Here is an 8,307-nt window from a genome sequence, read left to right as displayed (position 1 = left end):
TGACTGAGCTCCTCTGCACAGTAGGCTAGGAAGGAAAGGAAGGGAAGTGTCCTACTGAGGGTATTGCCTAGAGGGGCACACTAGTGCCCCCTCCTGGCAAAGTCTAATATTCCCTTTGTTGTTGTTCAGTCACTAAGTCATGTCTGACTTTTTGTGACCCCCTGGGGGTCACTGTACCCCATAGGGTCCTCTATCCATCAAATTCTCCAGGCAAGAATACTGGAGTGGGTAGCCTTTCTCTTCTCCAGGGGGTATCCCCAACCCAGGGATCGAACCTGGGTCTCCCACATTGCAGGCAGATTCTTTACCATCTGAGCCATCAAGTAATGAGCCTCCAGGAATTTCCTGGATCCCAGATAAAGTATTCTTTGCCTCTATGTGTGGTAGCAACCCAGCTTCCCCTGAGGAATTGAGATCACTTATACCAGGCAGTTGAGTGCCTTTTTTTCTTCCTGTCACCTTTGAATGACAAGGTGGAAATCTTATCTTTCAGTCCAATGGAACCATTATTTTGTCTTCTGGTGGAATCATTCTTTCCTGAGCACTAAGACTCCCAAACCAGTGGAGCTCAAAACTGCTAGCACAGGAGGCAAAGATTCTGTAAGTGGATTATTAGGCAGACCAGAAAGAGAAGCTGCTCCTACTTCTACCTCTTGGTCTCTACTGCCATGTAGGGGAGTAGAGAGTACCGTACAAGTCTCGGATTCAAAGTATTTGGATAAGTGTATTCCCTAAGACAGACTCCTTATCTTCAAGGTAGTTTTTTCTCCCAAACTGGAACTATAATTGAATTTTTGTTGGATTGGCCAAAAAGTTCATTCAAATTTTTCCATAACATCCTATGAAAAAAACCTGTACAAACTCTTTGGCCAGCCTAATACATGTATTAATCAGTTAGGCCAACTGCTTCTAGGCCTCTGGCTTCATACATTTTCCTAAAAGAGAGGACTTTTTTAATGTTTGTTTTTAGAGCAAAAAGTGAAAATGGCTTAGATCAAGGGTGGCTTGAACCATAGTAGAACATTTGACAAATGCTGTGAAACATTTGGGGAAATACGGATTAAATGGATGGCTTGGATTAGAAAATAGTTGAACACCCATTTTCAAAAGATTCGCTGGTCAGTGTCACCTGAGAAGGACGTGTCTAATGTATCAATACAAAAGAGTAGTCTTGGCCCACTACTGTATCACACAGTGGTAAGTGGCATGGATCATGATATGATTGGAGTGGGTATGATTAGAGATTTATTTCATCAAATCTATGATGAAATAAAATTGGAAGGGATATAGAATAAATTGAATGAGTTAAGATATTAAAATATTTAGACCCTAAATTTGGGACTTAATTTAACAAGATTAAATACTAGTAAGCTCTTGTGGAGATATACAACCTGATACCGAAGTTCATATAGAAAAATAAACAGCAAGAGTAGCCAGGAAACCCTGAAAAAGGAAACGCTACCAGGGAACTAGCCCTGCGTGCATGCATGTTAAGTCACTTCAGTCATGGCTGACTCTGCGATTCCATGGACTGCAGCCCACCAGGCTCCTCTGTCCATGGGATTCTCCAGGCAAGAATACTAGAGTGGGTTGCCGTGCCCTCCTCCAGGGGCTCTTTCCGACCTAGGGACTGAACCTGCATCTCTTCCATCTCCTGCTTTGGCAGGCAGATTCTTTACCACTAGTGCCGCCTGGGAACCCCAGGAACTAGCTCTACCAATTACTAAAACACTTAGTGCATACAAATCCACGATAATTAAAGCCATGTGGTACTGGCACATGAATAGACAAACAAGCCAGTGAAATATAACAGACTAGCCAAAATTAGATCCAAATATTTATGAAAATTTAGTACATGAGAAAGGTGCCTATTCAAATCTCTGGGTTAAAGATGGACTTTTTAGTATGTGGTGCTGGGACAGCTGGGTAGCTGTTTGTAGAAAGATAAAATTAGATTAATATCTCACACATAAACAAAAATAAACTCCAAATAAATTAGGAATTTATGCATAAATTAAAAAAAACAACATGAAAGTACTAAAGGAAAAATAGATGAAGTCCTCTTCAACCTCCATACAATGAAAGACTTTCTAATCATGACTCAAAATCCAAAAGCAATAAGAAAATAATAAATTTGACTACATAAAATTTAAAATTTTGTATGACAAGAAAACCATAAAAAAGTCAAAGTATAATTGAAAGTTGGGAGAAATACATAATATAGATAATACATAGATACATAATATAGACAAAAGGGCTAATAATCTTAATATACAACGAATCTTAAAATTGAGGGACAGTAGCTAAAGCAGTGCTTACTAGGATATTTATAGCATTAAATATTTATATGAAAAGGGAAGAAAAGTCTCAAATCAATAATGTAAGTTTTGAATTTAGGAACTAGCAAAAGAAGAGAAAAAATAAAACCAAAGCAAAAATATAGCTGATGACAATGACTGAACTTCAATTAGTACACATAATTTTCCAAACAAATGTCTAGGAAAAAAGTGATTCTATAATCCATAGCTCTTATTTTAAAATAATTTCAGTACTTATTTTTGCTTTCTTTTAGTATATAAGCCTGGAGAAGGCAATGGCACCCTACTCCAGTACTCTTGCCTGGAAAATCCCATGGATGGAGGAGCCTAGTAGGCTGCAGTCCATGGGGTCGCTAAGAGTCAGACACGAGTGAGCGACTTCACTTTCACTTTTCACTTTCATGCATTGGAGAAGGAAATGGCAACCCACTCCAGTGTTCTTGCCTGGAGAATCCCAGGGACAGGGGAGCCTGGTGGGCTGCCGTCTATGGGGTCGCAGAGTCGGACACGACTGAAGTGACTTAGCAGTAGCAGTATATAAGCCAGAGTTATAAATGTATAAGACCAATACAAAGGAGCATTATTGTCTGAGTTATGTCCCCCACCCCAAATTCTTACACTGAAATCCTATCTCCAGTACCTCAATGTATTTGGAGATAGTGCCTTTCAAGGTAGAATAAGGTGGGCACTGATCCAACATGACTGCGGTCCTTATAGGAAGAGATTAGGACATAGACACAGTTACAAAGGAAAGACTCCTCCAGGACACAGTGGGAAGATGGATCTCTGCAAGCCAAGGAGAGAGGCTTGGAAAAAAATCAGACTCGCTGACAAGTTGCAACTTGATCTTGGGCTTCCTAGCCTCCAGAAATAAATTTATTTTGTGAGAAATAAATTTCTGTTGTTTAAGCCACTGAGTCTGTGTTACTTTGTTATAACAGCCCTAGAAAATGGATACCAGGATTTTCAATATTTTTACCCCCAAATTTGAATACATGCCTGCTGCATGCTAGGCTAAAACAAATCATACCTTTTTTTTTTTTTTTGCGCTGTGCTATATAAAGCCCCACGATAACATGTGCTGTTGTTCACTCGCTAAGTCATGTCCGACTCTTTGCAACCCCATGGACTGCAACACACCAGGCTCCTATGTTCTCTATGATCTCCTGGAGTTTGCTCAAATTCATGTCCATTGAGTCAGTGATGCCATCCAGCTGTTTCATCCTCTGTCACCCCTTTCTCCTCCTGCCCTCAATCTTTCCCAGCATCAGTGAGTCGGCTCTTCCCATCAGGTGGCCAAAGTATAGAAGCTTCAGCTTCAACATCAGTCCTTCCAATGAATATTCAGGACTGATTTCCTTTAGGATTGACTGATTTGATCTTGCAGTCCAAGGGACTCTCAGGAGTCTTCTCCAGCACCACAATTCAAAAGCATCAATTTTTCTGTGCTCAGCCTTGTTTATGGTCCAATTCTCACATCCGTACATGACTACTGGAAAAACCATAACAATAACATGTAAATGCAGTTTGCTGCTGCTGCTAAGTCACTTCAGTTGTGTCCGACTCTGTGCGACCCCATAGACAGCAGCCCACCAGACTTCCCCGTCCCTGGGATTCTCCAGGCGAGAACACTGGAGTGGGTTGCCATTTCCTTAGCCATGAACAAATTTTAAAGAAAACCATTTTTTTCTGCTCAGCTGCACTTTCACAAAAAGTAAAAAAGCAAATAGTAAATTTTATACTACATTTAACTGAGAATGTCTTTAAGATCTCCAAATAGGTGCTCACTAACAACTGAACACTCACAGATGATAATCTGAGGTCAGGGAACTGACAGCTAGGACTGAGTAGAGACAGAGTCCGTGCATCAGTGAAGCTAGAACCCAAATGACGCTATCTGGGGTTTTACTCTTCTTACAAAATAGGTGCAACTCTAGTATTTGCAATTGTTCTGAGGAGTAATTACAGGAAATTTCTTTCCAGTACAATGTTTCAAAACTAACACACCGCTTTTTTTTTCCACTGGGGAAAAAAAAAAAACCTGTCTTATTAGTTGATATATGAAGATGTGTTGATAAATGAGAGTTTTGTCTGTTCTCTGCAGTTTGGTACAAGATGTATAATCCGTTCCCATCCCACACATCTACATTACTCAACTCTGTCACTGAATAATTGAAAGTTAGCTCGCACTTAGGCACTTACTGCATCGTCTTCTCATACATTCTTAATACTGTATTGCTAATACGTTGATAATGTACCCCCTTGCATTAGAAATAAATAATCAAAGGTGCTGAACTTTGGGGATACGAGCTTCGGTTTTCCTTTCCTCCATTATATTGAGTTCATGACTTTGATCACTTGTTCAATGGTTAGGGTTAAAAATGGCCCATCCTCTGTTGAACACTGAATTATCATTTGGGGGAAGCTCTTTCTGGAAATGAATTAATTTTATCAGAAATGAAGAGAGGCAAATTTACAGGCAGACATAGCCATAGTACTTGCTAGGAAAGATTGCCAACACATAATTATTGCTAAAAACTATATGAAGCTTTCTCAGCCTTGGTCTATAACTTTTACAATTAATAATAAGCAGATTGATTCCATTCATTCATTCACTCAGTCCATAGAGATTTGCTGAATGCCTACTCTAAGATGCTATCTTACATTGAGTTCCCTAGAAGCAAAACCTGAGTTGGAGATTTTCATTGAAGAGAAATGATTAGTTGAGAGTGATCTCAGGACAGTGTAGGTGAGAGAGGCAGGTTAGTACAGGGGATAAACACTTAGCAGGGATGTAATCTCACTGGGACACTAGCTTCAGTCCAGTCCTACGGGAAATTCTGGTCTCATTTTGATGGAAGAGGCCCAACTTTTGGGCCTTCTGTCAGTCAATTATTGAATAGGGGCTATATTCCCCAGGGTGTGGCTGCTCCAGGCTCCTGATCCTCTGAAGGGAAGACAGCAGTTCTCCTGGGTCAAGGACAGCTTGAGTTGCTAACAAGAGGTACTCAGAAGTGCTAGGGGATGGACAGATCAGCCAGTTCAAACCGGGAGATGGGGCGGCAGTGGGGGGTGAGGTTGGGTAGGGAGGGGACACCAACTTTGTCCAGCAGATATGATCTTGACTTGTTAAATTTTTAAATTTTTGAAAATGCAACAATATAAAGTACCTTAGAGATTAGATAACATTACCCCTCATTTTTCACGTAAAGAGAACTGAGGTTCAAAGACAGTCTTACAAGTACTCGACTTGGCATAACACAGATTAAAGCACAATTTGACTTTCAGCAGTTCAACTTTCATTAAGTCTCAGTTCCTAATTCCAGAAATGTTTCTTTTGATTAATATATAGATAGCAGAAAACTCCCTGAAGGAGGAAGTCGTAACCCACTCCAGTATTCTTGCCTGGAGAATTCCATGGATGGAGGAGCCTGGGGGGCAACAGTTCATGGGGTTGCACAGAATCGGACACAGCTGAGCAACTGAGCATGAATGCAGCAGAAAACATCTCTAATCTTTCTTTCAGAGAATGAAAGGACTTGTTATACATTTTGGAGCAAAATGAATCTTGTTTGTAATGGGAAAGAATTAACTGCTCAAGAACAAATAATTGGACTTCTGCTTGCAATGAGTTTAAGAAGAGTTCAACATCTAAATTTAGATGAAAATGAAAAAAAAAAAAAAAGATAACCTCAAACTGGAGATAAGAATAAGAAACAAAGGATCAATTTCTTCCTATCACAACTGATGAGGCAGAAAAACCCCAGGCTGGAATAACGCCTAGAAATGAAAGAGTGGAAAGAGATGCCTCACCATTGGATATGTTTTAACAGCGCTAAGTATTTTGACCACATTTTATGAGGAAGAATCTTGAAAGAAACTGAGAGTTAGGCTTCTATTTTTGAGTCTTCAGGCTTAACATAGACAAAACCAGGAATTTTCCTCTTTTCTTAAAACATCCTGGCTTTATAAATATATTTATGCTGTCTTTAGGCATTACGTAACTGTACCAAACAGTCAAAATGTGAGGAATAGAAATTCCATTTACTTTATCTAAAGTTCTTGGATGCTCAAACTCTTGTGGCTAGAATTCAGCAGGTTATTGTCTTGATGGGTAAAAAATATTTAGATTTTTATTTTCAGTAATGTGAAATTTAGAAAGTTCTCCAGGTATGAATGTTGGCAAAAAATTTTAGTTCCTGTGACATTATAACCAATCGAAATCACAGAGACTTTCAAATCACAGTGAAGTTGTTGCATATATCTCAAAATACCATTTATGCTAATCACTCCCTCAAAAATACTGCAGTATTAGCTCTCAGCCTCCCTGTCCACAGACAGTCTTGCAGTGGAGCTGGCCAACTGCAGAGCAATTCTGGGCCTCCATGTGGTGAAGCTATGCCATGCTAAGTCACTTCAGTCATGTCCGACTCTGTGCGACCCCATAGACGGCAGCCCACCTGCCCCTGTCCCTGGGATTCTCCAGGCAAGAACACTGGAGTGGGTTGCCAGTTCCTTCTCCAATGCATGAAAGTGAAAAGTGAAAGTGAAGTCGCTCAGTCATGTCTGACTCCTAGCGACCCCATGGACTGCAACCTACCAGGCTCCTCCATCCATAGGATTTTCCAGGCAAGAGTACTGGAGTGGGGTGCCATTGCCTTCTCTGTGTGAAGCTATGTAACCTCATAATAGAAATTTAACTCAAACAACTTTAGATATTTTTGAGAGAACCTTTCCATTCCTTGTTAAGCAAGCAGTGAAAACTTTAATTAAAGTTATGAAAATATGTTTTTGAGAACATGGATTGTCAGCACTCGAAGCCAAATCACAGTAACTGGAAGTAAACCTGATGTCATTGGACATGTCAAAGGAAGTTTGTCATTCTTACTCATGCTAAGTAACAACAGGCTTCACACTGATAACTTGCAAAAATAAAATTTAAATTTAAGTTGCCTGTATTTTAAATGTATCATTATTTAGCATATTTTTAAAGCTCATACATTGTTACAATACAAAAAAATTAATTTTTTCAATATAATTGATTTTGTTTGTAATTGTATTATTCAAAACATTTATTTTCACTTAATTAAAAAAATGTTTATTGAAACTTACCAGGGGCCAGTCATTGCTAGGCAAAAATGATGAATATTTTTATCTCATACTTACCAACAACAAATTTTTATCATGCACAAGTTATTCAGTACCAATACAAATGTCTGCATAAACTTCAAAGATGATAATCAACCAATTTACATTTTTTTCATTTGTCCCTTGAATTGCTCTTAAGCTCACCTGCGGTCTTGACATCAAAGCAGCTTTAATGGTCTCACTTGGCTACACATAGGCAGTTACCCACGCTCAGTTAGACACGAAGTACTCTATCAGATTAAAGAGGGAACGGATTTTACAATTTAAAAATTCAAACTATATAAGAAATGCTGACTATATTTGAATTTAAATATATAAAATAAAATAAATATATAAAAAAGAAATACATTTGAATTAAAACATTATTCTTTTTTTCCAGACTTTAAACTTTTAATTTTGTATTGGGGTATAGCCAATTAACAATGCGGTAGTGGTTTCAGGTGAACAGTGAAAGGAGTCAGCCATGCATATGCATGTAGCCTATCGCCCCCAATCTCCTCTCCCATCCAGACAGCCATATTAACATTGAGTAGAGCTCAACGTCCTATACAACAGAGCCTTGTTGGTTATCCATTTTGAATATAGCTGTGTGTACAGGACCTTCCCGAACTCCCTAACTATCCCTTTCCCCTGGCGATCATAATTTCATTTTCTAAGTCTGTAAGTCTCAACCTGTTTTGTAAGCTCGCTTGTATCATTTCTTTTTAGATTCCACATATAAGAGATGTCATACGATAGTCCTACTTCTCCATCTGACTTACTTCACTCAGTATGATACTCTCTAGGTCCCTCCATGTTGCTAAAAATGGCATTATGTCATTCTTTTTAATGACTGAGTAAT

Source organism: Bubalus kerabau, chromosome 12, assembly GCF_029407905.1.
Source record: "Bubalus kerabau isolate K-KA32 ecotype Philippines breed swamp buffalo chromosome 12, PCC_UOA_SB_1v2, whole genome shotgun sequence".
NCBI lineage: Eukaryota > Metazoa > Chordata > Mammalia > Artiodactyla > Bovidae > Bubalus > Bubalus kerabau.
This window is presented reverse-complemented; position numbering follows the sequence as displayed.